A 26,602-nucleotide genomic window follows, 5' to 3' on the forward strand; every position below is an offset into this window, starting at 1 on the left:
AAAAAAATTACAGGGGACTATGTGGATGACAGGGGACATCCAGGAAAAATTTGGGATTTTTCTAAGGTCGTTTGGTATTTACGACATATTTAGTGTTTAAATGATGTTTAAAAATAGATAAATAAATTTTAATTATAAAAATTAATTCTGGAAATATTTTTATAAAATTCCCCACTGTCAAAAAGTGATTTGTGCAAAATTTCAAGATCCGAGACTAAACGGATAATTAATTGTGCTAAAAAGAAGATAAAAACAAACTTTTAAAGTCTAAAACGCATAAACCAGCAAAGTTCGGGTAGACGAGCTGACTGGTGTATAAGAACCCTAAAAATGAACTATTTTCATATAACTGAGTTAAACAAGTAAAAATAAATCATCCGAAAATAATTCGGATGATTTGGGTAATTTTAAACGATTTAACAGTTTCCGGTGCGCAAAAGACGGAAACGGGTCCCGCGGCCAAACGGGGCGTCTAAACCGAGCTCTAATTTCACAACTTTAACTAAATTATCAGTCAACAACTATTTTCGGGTCGTGTGTGACCAAACTCATTTTTGGAACGTAAAAACGGATAATCGTGCTAGGCACGCAAAACGGGAAAAACGACTAATAATAATTTTGACCATTGAACTCTAAACGATATCACAATCTGAGTCCGGAGAAGTGTTTCTGGGTTAACATTGTCCCCGGAATGGGTACAGTACTGGGTTAACAGTGTCCACAGATGTCCCTAGATGTGTTTCTGGGTTAACATTGCCCACGGAATGTGTACAGTGCTGGGTTAACAGTGTCCCCAGATGTACCGGTTAACTTGGTTAAAGTTATATTAATAATGAGTGTATAGTAACGATCGTAGGGATCATATTACAGATTGGACGTGTTAACTGATAATGATTGTTGTTACCTGCTTGCATGTGCTAAGGTGAGTTTCACGAACCCCTTTTTCTGAACTGTTTTCGAATATTTTCTCGGGGCGGAAGCATGTTACTACTGAAATGTTTAAGTACATACTGAACGCATGGATTTGCGTGGATTTATATATGTTTTATTGTACGGGAATCGTACGGAAATGTACTAAGATGGTAATTGTCTGAGTTGCTAACATTCTAAGGCCCCGGAACACGAGTGATTAACTGAAAGCCGGTAGAGTGTGGATAGTACTATTGGTCTGACAAACCCAACTGGTCCGGCATGGATTTGCTGATGTTTCCCAGCCAGTTGCACATGTCTATTTTGTTGTTGATATATATTTTGCTATGTAATGTTAGACATAGCGGTTTGGGGCAGGTCCGTGGGCGGGGGATATGCCACGGGGGTTGTGTGTGATAGTCAGAGGTTTCACTTGTGGGCTCAGCATAATTACATCGATAATATTATATTTTGATAATGATTTATCATGGTTTACTCGAATTGTGAAACTCACCAACTATTCGTAGTTGACCCGTTTTCTCACATGCTTTTCAGGTACAACTAAGATGAAGTGATTGCTTACGTGCTAAGTGCTTGATGTGTGTAAGATTTGCGTGCTGGATGTTAGGATACATTATAATAAATAGAATTATGTATCGTATTGTATGATGTGTGTATCACCTAGACGGTAATGAAATACGAGATAATGTAATTTGAAGTATATTAATGTATTCAGTTTTCTTTATAAACAATGTGGTTGATATCAGAGGTGTCTGTTGCATCCCGTTTACGTTTCCGCTGCGGTTACGGGGTGTTACATTTAAACGCCTCCTCCCATTGGCGGGCGGCGGCAGTCTGCCTGTCCTTCTCTACTTGCAGGGCAATTCCAACGTCTTTAAGCTTCCACTCAGCAGTGTTAGCCCTCAAACGCTGGTCCTCACCAGCTTTCTTGGTCTCTTCAGTGGCCCGGGACACTTCTCCACATCTCTCCCCCATTGAGTGCCACTCTCGAAGGATCTCCTGCCCGCTAGATACAGTGTTGGCCAAAACAACACTGAAGTCCATACCGAGATCATGGCGGGAGCGACCACGCTGAAAAGCTCGTTCCGCCGACGGAACACTTTGGCTGACAAATGTAGTACAAGTGTATGGATATGGGAAACGAGATCCTTGCGTAATGGTCCATCGCGGGATGTATAGGTGATCATCCTCTCCCGGGTTCTCCATCCTATAATAATCAAAATTGGAAGAGCGGGAATGGGAAGTTTCCCCACCTCCAGATGGGCGTAGGGCATCCTGTTGAGGCGCATCTTGCAATTTATGTGAAATATGAGGAGGAGAAGGCGGAGATGGAGACGAAGAGTGATGTGGGGCATCCTGCAATAATGGTTCCTCAGTGTCTTGAATTGGTTCCTTTTCCTTGGAACTAGACACGTCATCGGATATGACGATCGTTGGGGTTGGATCATCCATTGATGGCGGAGGAGGTGGTGGTTTTTCTGTTGATGGCGGAGGAGATGGTGGCTTCTCCGTTGATGGCGGCGGAGATGGTGGTTTCTCTGTCGATGGTGGCGGAGATGGTGGTTTTTCCTTCGTTGCATCCTATTGCGGCGCATTACCAGTTTCAGCAAGACAAAAGTAATTCAACAAAAGTTAGCATTTAACAAAAAGCTGATTCAAGAATTAACAAACTTACGGGCGGAGGCTCTCATCAACTCCATCACCCGGTCCCCTAGGCGGACCTTGTGCTTCTTCGGGACTTGCGTCCATCGTTTCTTCTTGTCGGGTCCCTCCTCGACATCTACGTGGCTAGTACCCGCGTCACTTGCCTTGAGGCCCGTAGCTTCCTCTTCAGTTCAAGTTCTGCCAATGCTCGCATAATAAAGGAAGTTTCAGATGCATCGTCAGAATCAGATTCCTCGCAGGATGATGATTCGTCACTCGAAGACAAAATTAAAATCCTCCCATCTAAGGTCAATGCATTTAAAGGGCGATGATTCAGACGATACGCACCTATCTAGAAGATAGCATCGGAAACCACTGGCTCAACACGTATTTTGGTGGGAAAGAGGAAGTGATCCCGGGTCTGTCCAGTATAGGCAAAGCCTTCGCATCGCGAATGCGTTTCAGCGGACACCCAACATTATCAAAAAGGGCGTTAATCATTGACCCCTCACCTGAAAAGAAACACAAAAGAGCTAAGTAAAGCGATCAAAGAAAGGATCCAGGAAAAAACATGAGGAAAATACTTACTCTCATCCACATTCTGGAAGAAAGACTCCAGATCCGGGCATGGCCACAGGCGGCTCATACATGCCCATACCAGGGCCTTCTCAGGAATAGCCCGAATGGGCGTAGGTTTCTGCATAAAGGTGCTGAACCACACCTGACTTCGAAAGAAGCAACCGGCATATCGTTGTGCGGACGTCGAACCATGGTGATAGGGACGACATCCTTCCGCAAACAGAAGAACTTGATCCTCCACTCATACGCGTCTCTAGGTGGTTCGGTGCCTATGACCCTCTTGGCCACCGAGGCGCAGTTATACTACCCGCCGCGTCCGTGCATTTTGCAAAAAAACGGAGAATTTGTCAACTATGGGAACAATATTGTTTGCCCGACATACGAAATCGAAGTGACGAATTCGCATGAGGCCAAATGGGTGCACCTGTGATAGGTGTATCCCGTGGCCAGACAAAATTTTTCCCATGAACTTGGTTATCGGAAACCGAAGATTCCCATGGGAAGGAATCAACATACACCACCATCTTGCCGGCCGGAGGTTTGTCGGCAGTAGATCCAGTGGATGGGAACTCCGGTTCCCATTTCGGTGGGATCCTGTATGCTATGATAAGCTTCTCGTTCTCTGAACTCTTCCAACTTATTGCGATATTCTCCATGGTTGGAGAAGACGATTTCTTTTCTCTAGCCATTATCGGCAAAGGAAAACACCGAGCAATTTTGAAAAATAAAAGTGATTAATCGAGTGTTCGAGAGAGAAATTGAGAAGAAAGTGAAAAATCAAAGGCGATAAAACTTCGAACGAAGGCTAACTGCTTCTATTTATACTCATCGCAATAAATGCGATGAGATGGGAACAGTGGAGAGAGAAAGAGTTGGTCCATTCAAATAACGCCACGTCACGTAGGAAAACCGAAAAAATGAAAAAGGTGACCAGTCGGGTATAGTGACATCCGGCACTGACATCACGTCAACTGTGCGATAGCCGGCAGATTGTCCCTTCGTACCTTTTCATCGTTATCTACACCAACAGAAAATATCTCCACAACAACTTGCAAATTCGAAAATCCCCAAAAATATCTTAAGTCCAAAATTTCACGCGCATAAAAGCTTCACGCGGAAGAAAAAATGGACTGGGGGGACTTATAAAGGTAGGGTACCAAAAAGACCCAAATACCCTTAAGTACCACCCGTGGGTCAGAGCCACCTCATAAGCTACCCGCGGGTCATATAAATCACCCGCATAACTCAAGACAAAAGAAGAACAATTATATATCCTAGAAATTATGTGTGGGAGGATCTAGACGCCCTCAGAAGTCATCCGCAGGGTACTGTTTACACCCGCAAGGACGGACAGAAGGCAACGTCATTATACAACTATATTTAACCAACTCTCTTCTAGAAGATTTACCAAGATCCTTTCTTGATAAACACGTGACCCTTCGACCAACAAAAGAAGGACACCTGGCCAGGTTGTTACACTCGTACACACGGCCAGGTTTATCTCATCCTATCATATATGGACACGTGTACAGGTTGTTAAAACCATGCACATGGGCCGTATAACTTAACCTATCACAGGAAGACACGTGTCTAGGCGGTTATAAGGGCATCTTCTAGAAAGGGACAGTTGGGCCAATTATATTCTCACATCATTCGGCTATAAATACTCCACAATCTCCATGAGGTAACACATTCACTCTCCACTATTTACTCTAAATACTTAAGTACTTTATCTTCACCGAAATTGTACTTATTCTCACGCCGGAGGGTGGTTACAGAGAGACCCCCCCTCTTGTCCTTCCCGTAACGAGTTCACGGTAGTTATTTTGCAGGTTTCTGTCATTGGACTTTGGAAGATTGGACTCGTATTATTGGTTGTATTGTAATTGACCCATATCCTGTAGATTCATTCAGGAATTAGATCTGTGTTTCTTCATTTACACATTGCATTCCTCTTAATTCTCTCTTATGGCGTGCTCTTTAGTTCTATAAAATCATATTTAATTCTATGTAAAATTGAATTTTGAATTTTAGGATTTTCATTATATACTTCAAGGTTTATAGAAAATATAATTTATTAGGAGTTGGGAATTGTTGTAATATAAATCATCGAATCAATTCGTCATAAGCCCATGCGGTAAAGTGGAGTCTTGAGTTAGAGTCTCATATGTGATAAAAATAACAGGAGTTTTAGGTCGGGCAAGGGGGTTCTCTCGCATATAGTGGGTTTTCTTTCATGGATGGTCTTTTAGGTCGGGATAGATGTGATGGATTAATGTATGAGCTTCCCTTTGAAAACGTACCAACCTAGCACATCACGGTTCCATACTCTGGAAATTGAGATGATTGGATAGGCCAGGGACCTATCAGTGATCCGTTAAAGAAATTCAAATATGTTAAAAAAACTCATTTATATATGCATTATAATTTAAAAAGATACATTATATTTCTTTTCACACAATACAAAACTTGAAAAAGGTCCGTGGACAAGATGATGTCTGATTTCCAATTGATACCGAAAGGTCCCTTTTTGTTTATTATTCAACAAACATAATATTTTGCACATAACACATTACTATAAGTCTATAATACTATATATCTTCACTTTATATGTCACCAACCAAACGTCATATACCGATCATATGGCGGAAACCGGCGGTGGTGGAGAGGCGGCCGTACCACCACCACAACAACCATACCTTCCACCAACGCTAACGCTACCTCCCCAGTCTTCTTTAGACAACTTGGCAATCGGACTTAGTCCCGGGCCTATGACACTTGTCTCAAACTTTTTCTCGGATCACTATCCTGACACCGATCTCCGCACTTTTTCTCAGCTTTTGGTTGATACACTACCGATCACCGGTGCCGGAAACCCATTTCGAGACTAGTTGGTTTTTCTATCTAATTCAATTTTATTCTAGTATTGTTTTTCTTTTTTATCTAATTCAATTTGTTACGTCACCCATTTCGAGACCGGGCCTGTCTAGTCTGACCAATGAACGACCAGATTGATGGACGCTCTTGGTTTTAAAACACTGTACATTTGTTGCAATAAAATATGCAGTACTTTTTAATGAAAATATAAATAGTTTTTGACGCTATTCGGCTCGTTTAGGATTTGGACTCTCAACCAATAACCCAAAGCCCGAACCTGTTGTACGTGTAACTCGCCCCGCTATCGACGGGTACAAATGGAGGAAATACGGGCAGAAAAAAGTAAAGGCGAGCGAGCTTCCTCGCACCTACTACAAATGCACACAAACTAACTGCCCCGCCACGAAAAAGATCGGTCACTTCCATGGTGGCGATATAAGTGACATCATCTATAAAGGTCAACATAACCATGAACCCAACATGGACCAACACATGAGTTTTGTACAAAAACCAGCAAACCCTGGTCAACAAATTGTTAACCACGTGGAAGCAAATGATGTTACGGGTAATCCTGCGGCTAATCTAAAGAAAAGGCAAGTATCCCACGTACCTTCTTTGAACTGTTTTCAAGTAATTATTAAAACAACTTGTGAAATTAAAATAAATATTTTTAAAAATCTTCTCTCCTCAAACTCATGGTAATTTTAAAATACAATAGTGTTTTTTTTTAATAAATAAATTCCATTAGTATATAATTACTAGCTTTTATCCCCGTATTACGGGTGTTGTTTTTACATTATCCGTTTATAATTTTTATATGCTTTTTGAATTTTAATTTTATTTATCATACAAAAGATAATAATATACTTAATATTTGATAATGAAAAAATTTTATAAATAAATGAGATGTTATAAACCGTGGGTTTGATGAGACCCATAACCCGCTTACTATAAAATTGTTTTTAATTATAAATAATATATATATATATATATATTAAAGAAATCATATATTAATTTTTAATGTATCCCTATTTAATATGATTTTTCATATCAAATATTTGGTGAGATTAATTTTTAATTTAATGAGATGTTATAGCCCACTTAAGAAAATATCTGGGTTTGGTGAGACTCATGCCCGTGAATTCGGGTTAAATGCATGAGAAAACTTCATTTACAAATTATGCAATCTAGTGACCTGAGAGAATGTAAGAAGCAACCAAAAAACTTTTAATATTTTGTTTATTTAAGATAGATTGTTGTTATAACACGATAATTTATGTTACAAGGACCATATTACAACTACTATCTCATGGACCACTGCATGGGGTCATGTTTTGGCAAATAGTTGATCCAAAACTTGTCCTTTTAGAAACTTGGGAATTACAGTTTTGGTAATATGACTAAATCACAGGGACAACCGATTAATTTTTAATGTTTAATAATTTATAATATTTAATATCTTATAAAACTATAGATATATAGCTTTGTTTGGATCTTTTTCTATATATTCATATAAACTTCAATGAAAACTGAGTTGCGTCTAATCGTATTTGTTATATATTATAAGACAAGAAATGATTATTTTTTCAATAACTCATTTTAATACATTTCAATTCAGTGCAATGTAAAAGTTTTTTTTAATGATATTGTCAATGTAGATTTATATCAGAAACAAAACTACATAAATTATTAGAGACAACTAATTTACATAAAATAAAATTTAAAAAGAATAGAAAAGATAATAGTTTTTATTGAGGTAGAGTACCAAAAAGACCCAAATACCTCTAAATGCCATTCGCGAGTAAGAAGGGATCCCCTCATATGTCACCCACGAGACATATAAATCACCCGCATTACTCAAGACAAAAAAAAAAACAATAATATATCATAAAGATTATGTGCGGGAGGATCTAGACGCCCTCAGAAGTCATCCGCATGGTACTGTTCCCACCCGCAAGGATGACCAGAAGGCAACGTCATAGGACAGTTGTAATTAACTAACTCCCTTTTAGAATATTTACCAAGATCCTTTCATGGAGAGCACGTGACTTGTCAGCCAAAGGACAACTGGTCAGGTTGTTATAACTGTGCACATGGCCAAGTTTAGCTCGTCCTATCACATATGGACACGTGTCCAGGTTGTTACAGCCATGCACATGAGCCATATAGCTCAACCTATCATATGATGACACGTGTCTAGGCGGTTACGAGAGCATCTTCTAGAAAGGGACAGCTGGGCCAATCATACTCTCACATCCTTCGGCTATAAATACTTTGCATCATCTCTATGAGGGATTCGTATTCACTCTCAACTATCTACTCTAAATACTTAATTACTTTCTCTTTGTCGGAATTGTACTTATTCTCACGCCGGAGGGTGGTTATGGGAAGATCCCCCCTCTTGTCCTTCCTGTAACGAGCTCACAGGGCTGTTTTGCAGATTTCTGTCATTAGACTTTGGGAGATCGGACTCGTATCGTTAGTTGGATAGTATTTGACTCGTACCTTGTCGACTCATCGGATCTAAGCCCTTAAGGGGATTAGGTCAGTGTTTCTTCATTGGCGTCATCCGTGCTTGGGTTAGAACTGTGATAATTTTTTGTTGGTTCGAACGATATGAGTCAATCTCTCGAAGGGCCGACGGAAACTCCGGCAACTGTTAGACGTATTGTCGATGTTGAAGCACCTGGAGGCCCAACTCCGGGTGGCTTAGGACATGTTACGACGGAAACTCGTCGGGCCCGCACGGAATTAGGTCTGGAAGACGGATCTGATAATTCCGAGCCGGCGAGACTTCACTGTCGTAGCTCCAGAGCTGGAGGAATTCAGTTCCCCCGAGGATTGGTTACGTATTCAGCAAGAAAATGCTTTAACTGAGTACGAGCGCATGGTTCGTGAAGAGCGAATCCGTGCGCGTACTTTGGCTTATGACAAGACTCCTAGGAGATCTCCACCTCCTCCCACAACGGTGTGGAGGAGTCAGATGTGTGACAGCCTCCAGATGGAGAGATTTCCTGAGGATGATTTTGAAAGGAGGAGGCGTGACTGTTCTAGCATGGTCATGCGCGAGCCCTCCTACAGAGATGAATATGAAAGTAATGATCCAAAAAAATCGTCCAAGTGCAGTCAATTATTTCAGCGGAGATAGCAGAATTCATAGACGAGAGGGAACTATTCGCCCGCGTGCGGTAGGTCGCCATACTGAGTACCACAGTGATGCGGAAGAAGACTTCACAAAACCATATCGTCCCACAGCCTTTGCTGAGAAGTCAAAATTCATAGCGCGTATTGCAACAGCTCCATTCCCAGTTAAAGCGAAAATTCCTACGTCATTAGGAAAGTACAATGGGATGACAGATCCTAGCGATCACCTGTTTAATTTTGTGGCAGTAGGAGGAGTCAGTGGTTGGACTCTTCCTTACTGGTGCCACATGTTTTCATTAACGTTGACTGGGTTGGCGCGCAAATGGTTTGAGAAACTGCCGGATGGGAAATCAAGAGTTGGGACGACCTGGTGGTCAAATTCTCTCAACACTTTAGTCAACAAAAGAAGCACACCCGTGATCCTTCTGAGATATTAGACATCGTTAGACGGGACAATAAGTCTATTGAAGATTTCATTTCTCCGTTTAACGATGAAAGTCTTAATGTTGGAGGAATTAGTGAAGACATGTTGAGGGGAGCCTTCCGCAATAATGTGCGGAGTAACGCATTGATCCACACCCTAACTGGTATAGATGGAATGCCCAAGACCTGGGATGAAATAATGTCTGTCTCGAAATTGTTTGCGAGAACTGAAAAGACTTTGGGGTCTGACAGCCCAAAGCAAACTCCAAAAGTGGAATTTCAGAATCCGCGGCCTTATAGACAAGCCAAGGGATCAATTTGGTCAAGCTTCAACCTTCTGCGGATACATCGAAGCAGTTTGATGCAAGGTCACTGATAGGAAACAAAAGCAAAACAAGAACCTCAATGCAAGTTACTAACAATTGGACCCCATTGACAAAAAATCCCTCGGAAATTCTCACCACTGAGAACATGAAATTCAAGAATCCTCAGCCAATCATGAAAAGAACATTCCTCAACCCCAAGAAACATTGCACGTTCCATGACGACATCGGTCATAACACGGATGAGTGTTTGGCCATGAGGGGTGAAATTGAAACAACGGTCAAGTCTGGAAAGCTTGTACACTTAGAAAAAAATGTGAGACAAGGTTCTGGCAAAGCTTCCTCACAAGACAATCAAGGACCGCCTAAAAAGCAGGTCAGAGATTTGAATGTTCACATGATTCAAGGAGGGCGCATAGTTGGAAGAAAGAGGCGAGAAATTTATGAGAAAGAATGGAAGAATGAACCCGTAATTTTCCCGCGGGTCAAAGGGGGTCCATGCAACAAAAACCCGTTGATAATCACTGCCCTCATAGGTCATTACCGTTCACATTATGTCTTCATTGATACTGGAAGTACGTGAGACATAATGTATGAACAATGTTTTGAACAACTTGACTAGGAAGACAAGGTGAGGCTGAAGCCAATCACGCACCTGTGTCTGGCTTTGGGGGTGAAGTACGTCAGACATAATGTATGAAAAATGTTTTGAACATGGAAGGATTGTTTATTTAAACAGATTTTTGGCCAATCACGCGGCTAAATCTTACCCATTTGTGTTAAAAAGAAATCACATTTCAAATGGGGAATCTCCTAAAGAAATCACATTTCAAATGGAATGCGGAAGTAGAAAAAGCATTTTTAGAAGTTAAAAAGTGTTTGACGGAACTGCTTACACTAACAGCACCGCATGCGGGAGAGCCTATGACATTGTACTTGTCAGCATATGATATTGCCGTTGGGGCCATGCTACTGATAGATAGGAAAAGTCTCCAAACACCAATTTACTATGTCAGTAGAACATTGACAGGTCCAGAAACCAGATATTCGATGCTTGAGAAGCTGGTTTTGGCATTGGTCTGTGCCGCCAGGCGCCTTCGCAGATATTTTCAAGGCCACCCAATCAATGTGAAAACAGGGTACAAGTTGAAAAATGTTCTGAGTAAACCAGAACTGTCCGGACGATTGTCAAAATGGGCTATAGAATTGGGAGAGCATGCGATTGAGAATAAACTCAGACCCGCGATCAAAGGCCAAGTGCTGGCGGACTTCATTACAGAAGTCCCGCAGAACAAGGAAGAATAGTGTCTAATCGAACAGCAAACTACGATACCTCCTGAACGAGACCAGGTTTGGTCACTGTTCACGGATGGAGCTTCAATTAATGAAGGGTCAGGCGCATGCCTCATATTGGTTAATCCCGAAGGGCACGAATTTACTTATGCCATAAAATTGGACTTTAAAATTACCAACAATGAGGCAGGGTATGAAGCTTTCTTAGTAGGCATGTGGATAGCCAAAAATCTTGGGGTAAAACACTTGGAAGCACGGGTGGACTCAATGTTAATCGCAGGACAGATCAACGGGACGTTCGAGGCGAAGAACGATATGATGGCTTCATACTTATCGAAAGCAAAGGACTTGATCCTTTAATTTTTATCTTGCAAAATCATCCACATCAAGCGAAGTGAAAATAAGTCAGCGGATGCTCTTAGCAAATTAGCTTCAACAAGTTTTGAAAATTTTGCAAAAGACATCCGTATTGAAGTCCTTGATCGACCCTCTGTCCTGCAGCATCAAGTATTGGTCATACAAACCGGTGTTGAATCTGGATGACACCAATTATGGCTTATCTAACATCAACAGTCCTCCCGAAAGAAATAGCTATGACCTGGAAGATCAGACAAAAAGCCCTAAATTACCAAGTGCAGGATGGTATCATATACCGCAGATCCTTTCTCAGTCCACTCCTGAGATGTGTGGACCTCGAGGATGCAAATTATATGATAAGGGAAGTTCAAGAGGGTATTTGTGGCCTACATGTGGGTCCAAGAATGGTTGTGGCCAAACTCAGGAATGCGGGGTATTATTAGCCGGGGATGCAAATGGACGCAGTGCAAGAAATCAGGAATTGTGATTCATACCAGCGCCATGCCCCCAACACCCTGCGCCCAAAAAAAGAGTAAGTGCCAGTAACATCCGTATGGCCGTTCCAGAAGTGGGCAATTGATATCATGGGTCCATTTCCAGAAGCCCCGTGACGTGTCAAATTTCTAATTTTGGCAATTTATTATTTTTCCAAGTGGGTAGAAGTTAAACCGGTTACCTCCATCACCGCATCCAGCATCAAGAAATTTCTGTGGGAGTTCATCATTTGCCGTTTTGGCTTCCTACATGAATTAATCAACGATAATGGAACCCAGTTCGCGGATAGTGGGCTACAAGCGTGTCTGAAAGAACTTTAGGTCACCGAAGTGTTTACTTCTGTAGCCCACTCGCAGACCAATGGACAGGTCGAAAGAGCGAATAGGTCCATTAAAGATGGAATCAAAGCACGGTTGGGAACTAAACGAACTGGATGGGTGGACGAATTGCCCCATGTACTTTGGGCTTTCTGCACCCAGAAGAAGTCAAGCAACTCCGAAACACCGTTTAGTCTGACTTATGGTACTGAGGCCATGATCCCAGCTGAAATTGGAGTCCCATCCGCAAGATTGTTGATGAACAACGATAATGAAAAAGAGTTGCGGATGAACTTAGATCTCCTTGAAGAAAGGAGTGAATTGGCCCTGATCCGCGAGCATAATTATAAACGTCAGTTACAAAAATATTATGACGCGCGGGTTCAAAAATGTAACTTCAATGTGGAAAACTTTGTCTTCCGCAACAATGAAGCATCCGGTCAAGAACCTCCGGGTAAATTGGCCTCAACTTGGGAAGGTCCGTACAAAGTGAAAGAAGTATTATCAAAGTGTGCTTACAAGTTGGAGAAATTAGACGGGACAAAAATCCCTAGAACCTGGAACATTTCACAACTAAAGAGATGTTACATTTGAGCAAGAATTGGGTTACGCTTATTCTTTCTTTTCGGCCTGCGTGCCCTGATAGTTAGTAAAAACAATATTTTATGTCATTACTTATATTATAAAATCGGCATGCGTGCCTTTCTTATTAAAGTACTTGATTAAACCTATGTACAAGTCTTGTGTAACAAATGTCCTGGCCTGCGTGCCAGAAGGGATCAGCGTGTCCTTAAAGAAAAGTTCTTGGCCTGCGTGCCAGACGGGAACCGCGTGTCCTTAAAGAAAAGTTCCTGGCCTGCATGCCTGAAGGGACCTGCGCGTCCTTAAAGAAAAGTTCCTTGCCTAACAGAAGGGACCCGCGTGTCCTTAAAGAAAAATTCCTGGCCTGCGTGCCAGAAGGGACCCGTGTGTCTTTAAAGAAAAAATTCCTGGCCTATGTGCCAGAAAGAACCCGCGTGTCCTTAGAATAAAATTTAAATAATCCTTCATTTATGACTAAGAAGATCCTACAATCTAACACTTATATTATATACATAAGACAAGGTGTAAAGGATAAAAACTTCTTATATTGATGTCAAAAGAGGATTACAAAAGATATATATACAAAATTACAAATACTTTCAACTATTCTACGGAACTGGAGCATTTGTATATTCAGGGCCTTGGGTCTTCGAGGTTGGAGTATCTGGCTTGGCGGAAGTTGGAGGAGTGGATGGCGTTTCTTCAGATGTTTCTTGAAGATACTCCTTTAAGAGGTGAACGCCATCTGCCGTTGCGGCAAACTCAAGGATCATGGCCTGGAGAGGGAATGACAGATCGTCATATTCCTGCATTCGCCGATTGTATTCTCCCACAACATTATGCCCATGCAACGGGTGCTCCTCCACTGGACGATTAGTCTTCGCGTACTCAAGACCCTCCTTAAAGCCAATTAAGCAGCCAACTTGACTTGAGGTATTGAGCAGCACAGTAAAACTGTCCGTCTGCTCAGGCCCCTCCTTGATATGCTTAATAACCTATTAAGAATAAAGGACACAAGCAAAAGGTCAACAAGGTGGCCAAAGCAAAAAATGAAAGATATAAGGAAAGAGATCAAAAGGTGTACCAGCCCAAGACCCTCATCTAACAACCATTGCCTTTCCTCCTCAGTCCGCGTGGCCTTCTCCTTTTGCTCAAGATACCCGTCGGATAATTGCAAGTTATCCTCATATAACTTGGCCGCACGAGCTTTTGTTTCCTCGTGAGCCTTCAGGAGGGCATCATATGTAGCCTGTATAACCACCGCCCTCTTCTCCATCACCTCCGCCTGCTCCTTCCTCAGCTTAGTTTCTTCCTCAAAAGCTTAAATTATGTTACCTTGATTGGTAACTTGAGATTCCAGAGCAGTGTTAGCTTTGACGGCCTTAGCCAGGTCCTCCCCCTTCCATTGGGTCTCATCCTGGGCACCCTTAAGGACGGAATTCTGCTTTTTGCATGCCTCTTCCTATTGGCGGGCGGCAGCAGCGTGCCTATCATTCTTCGACTGGAGGGCAATCCCAACATCTTTCAGCTTTCACTCTTCAATGTTGGCCCTCAGACGCCGATCCTCCGCGGCCTTCTTTTCCTCGTTAGTGGCCCGGGACATTTCACCGCATTTTTCCCCCATTGATTGCCAATCTCGCAGAATTTCTTGTCCGCTGGCCACAGTGTTAGCTAGGACAGAATTAAAGTCTTGTGCGAGATCATGTCGAGGGCGCCCGCGTTGGAAGGAAAGTTTAGTGGGCGGCACCACGCGACTAAGAAACTCAGCACATACGTTAGGGTCCATAAAGTGGGACCCCTGTGCAATTGTCCAGCGCATTGTGAACAGATGATCATCTTCCCCAGGGTTTCTCATTCCATAAAAATCAGAAGCAGATGGATGGGAATGAGAAACCTCTCCACCACCCATTTGACGCGGTGGTGACGAAAATGAAATATGAGGAAAAGATTGGGGTGGTGAGGGAGGAGTTTGGTGCGGCGCATCCTGCGTAACTGGTTCCTCAATGTCCTAAACTGGTTCATTCCTCTTGGACTGGACACGTCATCAGATATGACAATTGTTGGTGGAGTAGATGATGTTTTCTCCGTTGATGGCGGAGGAGATGGTGGCTTTTCTGTCGATGGCGGAGGAGATGGTGGCTTCTCCGTCGACGACGGAGGAGATGATGGTTTTTCCGCTGTTATGCCTTGATGACTCGCATTACTAGTTTCTGCGGGACAGGAACAAACAACTAGTTAAAAGTCAAGTATAGCAAAACAATTGATATTTAGGAGTCAGCAACTTACGGGCAGAATCCCTCATTAACTCCATCACCCGGTCTCCTAGACGGACCTTGGGCTTCTTTGGAACTTGCGTCCAGCGCTTCTTCTTGTTGAGTTCCTCTTTGGTATCCGTGTGGCTGGAACCCGCTTCACTTACCTTGGAAGGTCGTTGTTTCCTCTTCCGCTCCAGCTCTGCCAGCGCATGCGCGACAGATGAAACAATAGAAGCATCATCAGAATATTGCTCCTCGAGGGATGATGATTCGTCAATCGAGGACAAAGTTACAATCACCCCGTCAGAAGATAAAACATTTAGAGGACGAGGGTTCAGACAATACACATCTATTTGAAAATTGGCTTCGGAAGCCACTGGCTCGGCGCGTAACTTGCTGGGACAGAGGAAGTGATCATGGGTCTTGTCCAGTATTGGCAGAGCCTTTGCATCGTGAATGCGCTTCTTCAAACACCCTACGTCATCAAAAAGGGCGTCAATTATTGACCCCTCACCTGTAAAACAGACGAAAAAGAGGTAAGTAAAATGTTGTAAGAAAATCAAGGCAGCAGACGCTTACTTTCATCCACATTCTGGAAGAACGGCTCCAGATCTGGGTATGACCACAAGCGGCTCATACCAAGGCCTCCTCAGGAATGGCCCGCATAGGCGTAGGTTTCTGCATTAATGTGCGGAACCACTCTTGATCTTTAATAGAAGCAACCGGCATATCCGGAAGCTTCTCGTTGTGTGGACTTCGGACCATGGTGATGGGGACGACATCCTCCCATAACCAAAAGAATTTGGTCCTCCACTCATACGCGCTCCGGGGCGGCTCAGTGCCGATGATCCTCTTGGCCATTGAGGCGCAGTTGTACCACCCGCCGTGCCCGTGCATCTTGTAAAACACGGAAAATTTGTATTCTTGGGCAAAATGTTGTTTGCCCGGCATACGAATTCGAAGTGATGAATTTGCATGACGCCAAATGGATGCACCTGCGATAGGTGTATCCCATGACCGGACAAGATGTTCCCAAGGAACTTGGTTATCGGAAACCGAAGATTCCCATGGGAGTAGAAGTCGGCATACATTGCCATTTTGCCTTACGGAGGCTTGTCAGCAATAGATCCGGCGGCTGGAAACTCCTGTTCCCATTCTGACGGAATCCCGTATGCCATAATAAGTTTCTCATACTCTGGACGTTTCCAACTTATAGCAATGTTCTCTACGGTAGGAGAATACGATTTCTTTTCACCGGCCATTATCGGTAAGGGGAAACAATGAGAAATTTTGGAAGGATGGAACGGTTAATCGAAAATTAGAGAGATATCAGAGAAGGAAATAAGAAATCAAACGCGATAAAACTTCGAAAGAGGGATAACCGTCTTATTTATACCCATCGCAATTAATGCGATGGGAGTGTCGCCAGTAGAGAGAGAATGAGCTGGTCCATTCAGATATCACCACGTCACGCGGGAAAACCGAAAAAGTAAAAAGGTGAACAGTCGGGTACAGTGGCAGCCGTCATTGACGTTACATCAAGACAAAGGAAGAACAATAATATATCCTAGAGACTATGTGCGAGAGGATCTAGACGCCCTCAGAAGTCATCCGCAGGGTACTGTTCCCACCCGCAAGGATGGCCAGAAGGCAATGTCATAGGACAACTGTAATTAACTAACTCCCTTCTAGAAGATTTATCAAGATCCTTTCTTGGAGAGCACGTGACCCATCATCCAATAGAAGGACAGTTGGCCAGGTTGTTATAACTGTACGCATGGCCAAGTTTAGCTCGTCCTATCACATACGGGCACGTGTCCAGGTTGTTACAACCATGCACATGGGTCGTATAGCTCAACCTATCATATGAGGACACGTGTCTAAGCGGTTACGAGAGCATCTTCTAGAAAGGGACAGCTAGGCCAATTATATTCCCACATCCTTCGGCTATAAATACTTTGCATCATCTCCATGAGGTATTCATATTCACTCTCAACTATCTACTCTAAATACTTACGTACTTTCTCTGCCGGAATTGTACTTATTCTCACGATAGAGGGTGGTTACTGGAAGACCCCCCCCCTCTTGTCCTTCCTGTAACGAGCTCACGTTGGATGTTTTGCAGGTTTCTGTCATTGGACTTTAGGAGATCGGACTTGTATCGTTAGTTGGATAGTATTTGACCAGTACCCTGTGGACTCATCGGATCTAAGCCCTTAAGAGGATTAGGTCATGTGTTTCTTCAGTTTTACAATACAAAAAAAAAAGGAAAAGAAAAGTTATCTTTAAATTTACAAGCCGTTTTATTAATTATAAAGTTTTCTTTTGATAAAAAGTCAATTAGTTAAGCAATAGAATTGCTTACTATAATGTTGTATTAGTTTTACTGACCTAGTCATGGCCTTTTTGGTTTCTTTTGATGAGTTTTACGATGGGGTGCAGGAAGATGGACATTGCTAGCTCATCTCGAGTAACGTTGTCTGAGCCGAAAATTGTGTTGCAAACGAGAAGTGAAGTTGATATATTAGACGATGGATTTAAGTGGCGAAAATATGGGCAGAAAGTGGTGAAGGGGAATACTTATCCAAGGTGATTAATTAATTGTTACCTTTATATATTCTACTCAGATAATATATCGAGCAAATTCAATTTGTACATTTAAAGACGGACATTGGCAAAATATACCAAATATCCCATTTTCACTTTGTACATTTATAAAAGGAATCATCATCAACTAAAATTTTGAAGAAAATAGTTTGCCCGCCAGGTGTTTGACAAAACGCCTCAATGAAATAATCTTTGTTTTTGGTGTTTTGAGGAGGGGAGGGCAACGGGTGGTTGCTCTCCTCCTTCCTCTTTGGTTCGGGTGTTCATTCCTCAAACTCAACTCGAGTTTTGTTTTATTATTATTTTTCTTGGTGTGGTACTTGGCTACCGGGGTGTTTTGTGGGTCGGGGGTGGTATGACCGGGGCTATTGAGGAGGTTGTTTGGCCGTGTCCGTTTAGAGGCTTCCACTGTTGCCCGGATGGATTACCGGGGTCCAAGGGGGTTCGATTGGCCGCACATATTAAGCGGCTTCATTTGTCATCGGATGACAAGAAAGAGACCTTACGGGAGGCGATCTCGACAAATTTGGATTTGTTTATTTCGGTTGGTGAGGCTTTAAAGGTCTCGCGTAGGTGGATGTGTGGAGCGTGTATGGAGTCACATGCTCTCCGTCGGGGGTGCCATCATGATGACGGGTCGGTCTGGTACAAGTGTGTCACGGGAGATGTGGAGGAATATATAGTGGGGATTGCGAAGCCACATGTTGGGAGGGAAGTTGTCGCGGTGGGAAGGGTGGAGGTGGATGTAGCTCTCCTTGAGCGTGTCTTCACTCTTTCTATTACGACTGTTAAAAACATTCCTCATAGTTGTCGTATGGCTTTTTCCCAAGCCTTAGTGGGTGCTCTGGGTAAGGTGGCGGCTATGCCAGAGTCTGTTGAGGCGTGGGTGAAACTGTTGTTGTTACCACGTTGTACCTTACGAGTTTTCAGACCTTCTAATCGTCAGCAACGCAGGTCTGGCAATAGAAAGTCTGAGCAATGCCGAATTATTCAACGGTCGCTATCCGCTTGGGGTGACCGTGACGGTTTCTTTGAGCTCCTTATATCGCTTTTTAACCAACCCCTAGGAGATGCCCCGGGTGGTGATGCGTTTGTACCCGAGTCTGACAACGCCGGGTTGGGCGCCAATGTTAAACAATGTTTGCGAAAAGTTGCGGACGGGCATTTCACTGCTGCGGTCAAGGTATTATGCTCTTCAGGGGTTGCACCTTTCGGTAAGGATACTTTGAACGCTTTGTTGTCTAAGCATCCCATCATGGCACCTCCGATTATGCCTGCTTCTTTGCTTTCTGAGTCTCCCCTTGTCGTGGACGTTGATAGTGTGCTTGGGTGCATTAAGTCTTTCCCTAAAGGGACTTCGTGTGGGCGGGACGGTTTGCGAGCCCAACACATTTTAGATGCGTTGTGCGGAGAGGGGTCTCCGATTGCGGATGGTTTGCTCAAGGCTATCTCTGCGGTGGTTAATTTATTTTTGGGGGGAAGGTGTCCTAAGGTGTTGGCAGAGTTTGTTGCGTCTGCCCCACTTACGCCGTTGCTTAAACCGGACAATGGGATTAGACCTATTGCCGTTGGGGCCATTTGGAGGCGGTTGGTCTCTAAGGTGGCTATGACGGGTGTCGGGAAGGAGATGGTTAAATACCTCGGTGACTTTCAATTTGGGGTGGGAGTCCCCAGTGGGGCAGAGGCCGTGCTTCATAGCGCGAACAGGTTTCTAAATCAGTTTCATTCGGATGGGTCATTGGCTATGCTGTTGATTTCTCCAATGCCTTCAACTTAGTTGATAGGACGACCCTTCTACATGAGGTTCGGAGTCGATGTCCTTCCATTTCTCTTTGGGTGGATTTTTTATATGGGCAGTCGGCTAGGTTATATGTGGGTGATACTTTCATTAAATCCACCACTGGGGTTCAACAGGGGGACCCTCTTGGGCCTCTCCTTTTTGCCTTAGCTTTGCACCCACTTGTTCACCAAATCAGAGATCGGTGCAAGCTTCTCTTTCATGCTTGGTACTTGGATGATGGCACGATTATCGGGGATACTAGAGAGGTAGCCAAAGCATTAGATATTATCAGGTCTGAGGGGCCTCGTTTGGGTCTTGAATTAAACGTTAAGAAAACAGAGTTATTTTGGCCAACATGCAATGGGGTGAAGGCACAGGAGGGGTTGTTCCCTTGTGGGATTGGAAGGCCGGTGCTTGGCGTGAAACTCCTTGGTGGTGCTGTAAGCCAGGATGCGGGGTTTATCAGCAGTTTGGCTATGAAAAGGGCATCTAGCGCTGTGGAACTGATGAGCTGTCTCCCAAGACTTCGGGATCCTCAATGCGAGCTTCTTTTGCTTCGCTCATGTATGGGAGTCGCCAAGCTTTTGTTCGGTTTGAGAATATGCCAACCTATGTATGTGGGGGAAGCTGTTTCTATATTTGACAATGGTCTTCGGAGGGCGATTGAGGACATCGTGGTTTGTGGAGGTCCGTTCTTTGGGGATCTCCAATGGAGGTTGGCATCACTTCCGATCCGTTATGGGGGGTTGGGTCTCTGTTCGGCCGAGGATGTATCTACATATGCTTTTGTGGCTTCGAGAGCACAGTCGTGGTGTTTGCAAGACCATATTCTTCGGGGTTGTGATATTTATGGGTTGGACACTGATTATGGGTGTGCGATGGATCGTTTACGTACTTCACTTCCAGATTTTGATCTTAGCGGGTTCTCTAATAAAGACACCGCCCCCCTAAAGCCCAACATGTTGTGGCGAGTGCCTTATTTAGTGGAATCGTCAAGAGTTTAGAAGTGAAGTTTGATCTATCCCCTCGCCAAAAGGCGGTGTTTGAATGCCTTCGGGCTCCTCGGGCTCAGGATTTTCTAACGGCCATCCCCGTTGAAGGATTAGGCCAACGTATGTCGGGTTTGGAGTATCGGGCTATCCTTAAGTACCGGTTAATGATCCCTATGTTCCCGACGGATGAACCTTGCCCAATTTGTCGTAAGGTCTGTTTGGATTCTTTTGGTGACCATGCGGTGCATTGCAAAGAATTGCCTGGCTTTAAATACAGACATGATCTGGTTAGGGATGTTCTATGTGATGTTCTTAAACGGGCAGGGATTTCTGCTAAAAAGGAGGCCCCTGTTAACTTTCTCACGGATCCTATTGAAGGGAGGTCTACTTTACGACCAGCTGATATTCTTGTGTTCGGGTGGGCAGGGGGGAAACACGCCTGTGTGGATCTTACAGGAGTGTCTCCTCTTGTTAGGCTCAGGGACCGTGGGTTTGTTGTGGGTCAGGCTGCGTTGAAGGCTGAATCGGGCAAAGTTGTTAAACACGAGAAAGCTTGTTTAGATAATCAACATGTCTTTCTACCATTTGCCTTTGATACATTTGGTTTTCTGGCTCCAGAGGCTGTGAAATTTTTGAGTAGGGTTCAGCGCGTCGTACACGGAACCTCTTCAGCTTCTAGGTCCCAAAGCTTCGTTTTTAGCAGGATTGGCTTTGCTGTTCAAAAGGGGGTTGCGGCGCAGCTTGTTGCCCGTTTGCCTGCCACTTTATTGTAATCGTTTTATAATAAATTATATAAAACTTCAATTCAATTATAAAACTTGATAACCTAGAAATGAGTCAATACGAACGATTGTTTGTGGGTGGGTGCTGGGTAGTGTACGTTGCCGCCACCAAGGACAATACAACTACGATATGCCATCAAGCAAATAGAGCAGGCCGGGTATCCATTTTGTTACTAGCTTTCTATTCGTTTTAAAATGATTCTTCTCAAGACGAACGAGCTCATTTTCGCCCCCAAGCAATTAAGTGATACTTGTAAAAACGTCAACTTTTGACATGAACCCTTTAGTAGACCTATCCTCGCCCCGCCCGGTTTACCAGAATTATATATTAACATGAGTTGTAACTTTCAGGAGTTACTACAAGTGTGCTTATGAGGGATGCAAGGTACGAAAACATGTGGAAAGGGTTTACTTAGACCCGAATTCTGTAGTGACTACATATGAAGGCAAACATAAACATGACATTCCTATATATGCTTGCAAAGCCTTCAACTCACAATGAAACAAACTTCAAACCTGAAAGCATGAATTTGTTACAAACGAAAGAAGACCAAACCCTGTACTCCTGGGCTCAAGTTTAAAAATCCCATTTTGATTTAAGTATGCAATTTATGTTATTGCGAACCCTCGTAGCAAGATTTTGATGAAAGCAAGCTCGTGTTTTGTTTGCCTTAATTTGTGTTACGCTAGCTGTTACATATTTCAATCGTTTGTTTGCCTTAATTTGCTTGATGCATTATTTGTGTTGTAAGGAGGCTAATTTTGTACCATTTTGGTCTTTCAGTGGCATTTTTATCCGTATGCCATAAAAACATTTTGGAATTTCAGTGGCATTTTTATTCGTATGCCATTAAATTATTTTTGGACTTTTAGGGGCATTTTTTTCGTATGCCATTAATAACATTCGGGACTTTCAGTGGCATTTTTATCCATCTACCAACATAAAATAAAAATAAAACCGTCAAACATAGAAATTATAATATCTTGACCACAAATACAAGTTCAATCGCATTCTAAACACACACCAATCGCATTCCATATGCATATTATATGTCTAATAACTCTCAAGTCAAGTCAGTTATCAATCATATTAAAAGGAAAATAACAAATATTCGAATAAAAACTAAAAACTTCATCACACTTGTTAACCTCTTTCACCATCTTCAATCTTCATGTAAGGTGCTTAATAAGAAAAATAAAAACTTTTCAATATGTAAATAACAAGGACACTAACTTGTATAGCATACTTATTTATTAATCTAAAATTGCTAATAACCTATTAAAATCAACCATCTCAACGCTTGTGAAAAAGCTAAACTAGCCCGAGTCTAAAAATAAGCTCGTTCTATAAACGAGCCCAAGTTTCATTGTCGAGCTCGAGCCGACTAACGAGGCAAATACTTCTATTATATATATATATGTGTGTGTGTGTGTGTGTTCGTTAACCGGTTTAGTTTAAATGGTTCCTATGTGAAAATCCCTAACCGGTTCCTAATCATTAGTTACAACTGAAAAGTAACCGGTTTTGGTTCGGTTAACAGGTTAGGATTTGCACCTCTAGTTAGGGCTGTAAACGAACCGATCGAACACGAACAAGGCTTTGTTCATGTTCATTCGTTAAGAAAATATTGTGTTCACGAACGGTTCACGAACACTTACCGAACAAGATTTTATGTTCGTGTTCGTTCATTAAGAAAATTAATGTGTTCACGAACGGTTCACGAACTCAACGAACACAAATAAAATCGGTAGAGGCTAGAGAATAAGACCGATGTATTCATCAATTTGAATATTGAAAGCCAGTAAATGAATCGAATGAACACGAACAAAGGCATATTCGTGTTCGTTCATTTAACTTTATAATTAATCAAACAAATATTTATGTTCATGTGCGTTTATTTAAAAAATGGACATTTGTGTTCGTTTATGTTCGTTTGTTTAAAATCTAAACAAACATAACCAAACAAAGATAAACGAACATAAATAAACATATATGAACTAATGTGAATGAACACAAACAAACATAAACAAAGTTAAATATGAAAATACATAAATGAACACAAATTAACCAATATAATACCTTTAAGCATATGACATATCCAGATAGTATTTAATTATTTTTATTAATACATAAACGAACGTTCATGAACATAAATGAACGAACAGAACATTTGTTCATGTTCGTTCATTTAATTAAACAAACACAAATTTTGTGTTCATGTTCGTTCGTTTACTAAATAAACGAACATAAACGAACTTCCCGTCGAACGGTTCACGAACAGTTCACCGAACGTTCGGTTCGTTTACAGGCCTACCTCTAGTTACAAGCAAATCACATAAAACAAATTACCATTATTATTTCGTGAAGATGATACTTGGTTAACCGAAGAAATTGTACTCGGTACCTAAAACATATAAATGAGAAAAAAAGTGTCAATATATAGATATGTAACAATAAAAATAATAAACAATAGTTTATAAATGTGAGTACCTCTATGTTCATATCGCTAATAACCGAAGACAAGTTTGCATTGGGAATATGTTCTTGAGTAGTGTTCAACATAACATTGAAAACACTCATTAGTCGATCAACTTTATGTGAATTTTTTGAAGAATCACCTTTACTTTTTGCGGTCGGCATCCTTCCAACTAATCGAACGTATCCCTTTTTCATTGGGTCTTTAACTTTTGAATAATCATCATTTGAAAAATCACATGGATCTCTAGATTTACTTTTAGAGTCACTTGCAGTATCTTTTAATGAAGCCTAAATACAAAATAATAAAGGTAAGTAATTTTAAAAAGACCTAAGCACATACAATATTAATAAACTGATGGTTTTTTTAGTGTTAGTAAATTGATCAATGTTACTTTCTTTCTTGTCAACAGTTTTTGGCCATTTTAATTTCTTATATAACTAGTTAGTAAATTTAGTATTTTTATAACAATTTTCCAGATCTCTGAATTAAATATATTCAGAAGGTTGATACATTAGAGATAGACTTTGAACGACATTCAGCTTGTTTGACCCGTTCAACTTTCAGCTACGGGTGTGCCTGAAACCGAAATAACCAAACCGTAACCGTAATAAATAACGTAACCAACATAAATAACCAAACCCAATAAAATAAACCAACGGTTTGGTTTTATGTTTTATAAAGAGCCAACTATTTGGTTTGGATACAATTTCGGTATCAACCAAAGACGAAAAAAACCAAAACTAACAGACTGGAATTTGGAACAGAACCGAAAAAAAAAACTGACTATAAAAAATTTATAAAAATATTAATTAACAAAAACATATAGGCCCAAAGTTTCAGACCCAAATTCATTATTTGGGTCATTTTTGTAATTTTGTTGACTCAAAATATTCAAAAGCCCAAACGATAAACTAAACAAAAAAGAAAAGTTAAACTGAACCCATTTTGTAAACCGAAAACCAAAAAACCAAAACTGAACAGTTGAAAAACCAAATAACCGAAATTTTGGTTCAATTTGACCCCATAATTGACCCAACCCGACGCAAGCACACCCCTACTTTCAGCTAAATATCTTTATTAACCAAAATTCAGATCAAACACAACCAAAATTAAATAACCTGTTAATAAATGAATATGTGGAAACAGTTGGAATTTGGATCAGATCGATAAGTATAAACAAAAGAACACAACTGATTACCAAAAACTGTTGACAAGAAAGAAATTGATCACTGTTACTAAAGATACATTACCACAACTTTAGTGGCTTGGGCATCAACAATTGTTCCATCTTTACGAGTATGAGTTATTATATATAGTTCTTGTATGAGAAATTCACCAATGTTACACCATTATCTATCTTGCAACCCCTATTGATGTCAACCCAATCACATTTGAATAAAACTACTCGTATTTGACCGTAGTAATTTATCTCAATTATGTCATTCAATTTACCATAGTAGTTACCGACGCCATGATTAGGCCTCTAACTCTAATATTATCACCTTCTACAATAACAACAATACCACTATTTTGAGTTTTTAAAACTTTCTCTTGCTTTTGTGTGTGAAAACGGTAACCCTTAACAAGGTACCCAGAGTAACGTTTCACGCTTCTAAGTGGACCACGAGCGAGACATTTTAGATCTTCAGTTACATCTTCATCTTGCTCTTCCATACGTGCAACCTGCAACACAATTGTTCATATTAATTACACTATGATTCCAAATAACAAGTAATACCATATTCAATATTCATTTAAAATTACCCTTCTCTTGAACCAATCAGCAAACGTTTGCACATGAATTTTTGTTCATTTCATAATCTCGCATCCTACGAGAACGATATTGTCCCTTGACTATTCATTTGTGTTCCCTTAAAAAGAAAACTCATATTACTAAATTTGCGTTATAGATAAATGAAGAGCAAGAGTATCTAATAACAAACGTAGATTATCATACTCTCGAAAAGGTGTAATTGATTCGACATTAAATAATACATAACGATGTGCTTGAGTGAGAGACTTCTCATCAATCTTTGAATTTGAAGATCTCTTTCTTTTTTTAACGAATACTTTCAAAGGCAATTTACGACCTATGGCACGACTGGGGCAAAGATTGTTGGATTCTTCAATGTGATTTTGGTGACCCTCATCATCATTCCTAATTGCTCTAGTGAAGACAGTTTCTACTTTCCATAGTTATCTCAAGCAAAATGTTATACTTTCCTCAGCTATATAATCTTCAACATTTGATCCTTCAGGATGAGCTCTAGTATGTACATATGACTTGAGTTTCAGAAGTTCCCTGTTCAAGTCATACAAGTCACTCATAATTTAAAAATTAAAAAGTAGCAAATAATGGAAAAGATTTATATAAATGTTATTTACCTTTCAATGGGGTACATCCACCTAAATGCAACGGGACCTCCTAACTTAACCTCTCGAGTTAAATGAACCACCAAGTGTACCATTGTTGGTGCATGATGTCAGTAGTTCAGTGTCGAGTGTCTGTAATCGTGTTAGTTAGATTTGAGTTTTGTATGTAAGCGAAGTTGCTAACAAGTTCGCTGATATGGGCGAACTTGTTAGACAAGCGAAGTTAGGGACAACTTCACCTGAACATGCCAGGCGAAGTTGTCGTGTCTATATAAGCTGTTTTGTTTACGGCTTATTTATAAGAATTCCAGTTCATTCGTGTATTCGAGTCAGAGAGTTTGTATTTGGTGATCATAGTATCACGTGTTT

The 26,602-nt window shown here is 41.5% G+C and overlaps 1 long non-coding RNA gene and 1 pseudogene across 2 annotated transcripts; one reads left to right on the forward strand and one right to left on the reverse strand.

The window, feature by feature from the left end:
- The first annotated feature begins 5,763 nt into the window (after positions 1–5,763).
- LOC143561629 (putative WRKY transcription factor 26) lies at positions 5,764–22,083 on the forward strand (annotated as a pseudogene). The gene is made up of 5 exons (XR_013140342.1): positions 5,764–6,081; positions 6,272–6,627; positions 15,291–15,301; positions 17,662–17,808; positions 21,732–22,083. The product of XR_013140342.1 is annotated as a putative WRKY transcription factor 26 (transcript).
- Positions 22,084–22,821: 738 nt separating this feature from the next.
- On the reverse strand, positions 22,822–23,940 carry LOC143561630 (uncharacterized). The gene is made up of 3 exons (XR_013140343.1): positions 23,872–23,940; positions 23,696–23,785; positions 22,822–22,935 (listed from the first exon to the last, which is right to left on the reverse strand). It is a non-coding gene; the product is annotated as an uncharacterized LOC143561630 (long non-coding RNA).
- Positions 23,941–26,602: the final 2,662 nt, after the last annotated feature.

Source organism: Bidens hawaiensis, unplaced genomic scaffold (assembly GCF_021521415.1).
Source record: "Bidens hawaiensis isolate Kalapana, Puna unplaced genomic scaffold, B.hawaiensis_p1.1 tig00020764_1, whole genome shotgun sequence".
Taxonomy (NCBI): domain Eukaryota; kingdom Viridiplantae; phylum Streptophyta; class Magnoliopsida; order Asterales; family Asteraceae; genus Bidens; species Bidens hawaiensis.